We start from the raw sequence: 2,517 nt of genomic DNA, 5'->3' as shown, positions 1-2,517 counted from the left end.
GCTTTTCTTGTGATCTGCACATTTATTTGGTCTGTCTCCTGAGCAGGTTTTCTTGTGCCTAGTAAGAGCTATGCTCACACTGCATCCTTTGCTTTGTGGAAACACTGTGAAGCTGTTTAACCGTGAAGGATTAACCACGTTTAACGATGGAGAATAATTATGAAGCGCTGCTTTGCAGTCATTAAGTATCTAAGTCGTGCAGTTCCTAGGGAAACACCAAACAGATGATGTGCTGAGAGCTTCTAAGACCTCTGCAAACCAGAGCTGTCACTCATGTACCTCAGGTTTTGCATAGAAGTTATTTTAATGCAGAATTGCTTTCAAAGTTTGGTTTTCCTCCTCCGTTTTGTGCTTCTTCTGCTGTTAGCCTGTGCACTGATCACCAGCACTGGTTGTCTGGAATGAGTCCTTTTCTTTAAGCGGTTGTGGCTGGCAGTGTAAAGGAGTAAGACAGCCTTCTCAAAATCTTTGGGTTTTTTTCTGAAAAGTAAAAAGCCTTCAGAGAGAACTTGTAAAGCAGTAAGCAGTGTCTACAGCTGTTTGGTCTGGTGGCACAGGAATCAGCTCCTCTAGCCTTTCATTTTCTGTGTCCCTCTGTGTCCTCTAAGAAAGCTGAACTCATCAAAACCAAAATCAGTGCAATAGCATGCCAATAAATTCACCCACAAAAAAGATTCAGAAATCACACAATGTGGAGGAAAAAAAAAAGTCAGACACATCTGATAGGGTTATCTTGTGCTGCTTGGCACCTGCAGAAGCTAATTGATGGTGAGGGTCTTCCCAGATTATGTCTGTATGAGCACAGCAGGGACTCAAAAATTAAATCATGTTCTCTGAGTTTTTATTTGCACAAATCAGCAAGTTAACAAGTTTACACAAGTTAGCAGTGCATTACTTTTAATCGGTTTATTTTATCTGGCTTCCGAATTCGGAACCAACTTACGCCTCCATCACCAACTAATTGCTGGTTATAATCGTTTCACAGCCAGGAGTCTCCAGTAACGCAATGCACATTGCCTACAAATCAACAATGGCCTTTGCCACCTCAGGGATATTGGTGGTATGCATTGTTGGCTGAGTTTCAGAGCACCAGATGAAGAACCCAAGGCTTGGATTTGCATGATTAGTTCTCTGTATGTTACCCTGAAAATGGACATTGAGTATCAAGAGAGAATTGCTTTCAAACAATTCTCTCTTTGCTTCCCTGCCTCTGAATCACCTTTCCCTGCAGGCAGCTTCATGTTTCAACAACCTTGCTGCTTCTGGTAACACAGCAGGCACAGGCGTCCCCATGCAGGTACTGTCAGCAGTCACGGGCGGTCACAGGAAGGCCAGACACAGCTCAGGATGCTGAAGTGGTGTTGATGAGTGATGTCCACCACCAGAGCTAGTAACCAAAGAGCTTCTGGTTCCCGTTGTAGCTAACAGAACAGGGAATCTCAGATTTCTGAAGTTCAGCCCTTCTGGCTAATAACCCCTCCATGTCAATGAGAGGATATTGCCATCCGCTGCTGGGACATGGCTTAATTTCTAGTAACAGTTTGGGAATACTATAGAACAGCTGAAAAGGAACAAAGCAGCTACATCTGCCTTGACAGTAGCTCCCACCTTAGTCGCTCATTTATCCCTCCTGCAAGTACCTCTCCAGCTGCTTGTACACACTCTTCCTCAATGGATCCTTCCTCCTGGAAAGTGCTGAAGATCCTACTTTCAAACCTGCCTTCCAGAAACGCAGTGCTGGGGTCCTACCCCACCAAGGGTTTCCTGTCTGCAGCCTTCCCTTTTAATCTACACTGCTGGAACTTCAGGGGAGTTTCAGTGCCATTCCCAGTCCACCATCCATCATTTTGCTCTCAGTCACTTCAGTATAGTGAGATTCTTGCCTTGCTAAAAGCAGGGGATATTGAAGCTGTGTGCTTCTATTCATGGTCGATAGAAGCATTCACTCCCTTGCTGGCAGGAGTAACTCAAGCTAACCTGGACAGTTCAAAACCTGGTAGCAAAAAAGGCAGGTGTCGGTGCAGACTGGTCAGCAACATCAGTGTCCAGCATCCAAGGAGTGTGGATGTGCCGACATTTTAATCTGTGTCCGACAGTGCCCACATTTTAATCAACCATGACTAAAACAAGCATGGACAGCTCTTCTGTGCTGCAGTCAGACCTCCCAGTGAGGTAGCAGTGACATGCTTGAAGACGCCTGCATTTTAGAGTGCAACTCTACTTCAGAATTAAAAGTTAACAGTTAGTAAATATAACAGTTATACATAATGAGCGATCCTGATTGCTCAATTAACCAGCACGGGAAAAAAAAAAGAGTGGAGATATGGAAGAGAAAACCCCTGGGTATCTGCATGAAGCTTCAGCTGGTGAAAACTGATCCAGCCCTCTCTTGAACACACGGAATTTTTAATGTTGTGTTGTTTGTTGCTCATATTTAGGAAGTGAGGGAAGAAGAGGTTCATGTGATTTCAGTGTTACAAATGAGTGTCAAAAGGCAAGACTGCTGACCAGATCTTC

Source organism: Buceros rhinoceros, unplaced genomic scaffold, assembly GCF_000710305.1.
Source record: "Buceros rhinoceros silvestris isolate BGI_N320 unplaced genomic scaffold, ASM71030v1 scaffold10139, whole genome shotgun sequence".
In the NCBI taxonomy this organism is placed as follows: Eukaryota; Metazoa; Chordata; class Aves; order Bucerotiformes; family Bucerotidae; genus Buceros; species Buceros rhinoceros.
The sequence above is the reverse complement of the archived record's forward strand: the minus strand, read 5'-3'. Positions refer to the sequence as shown.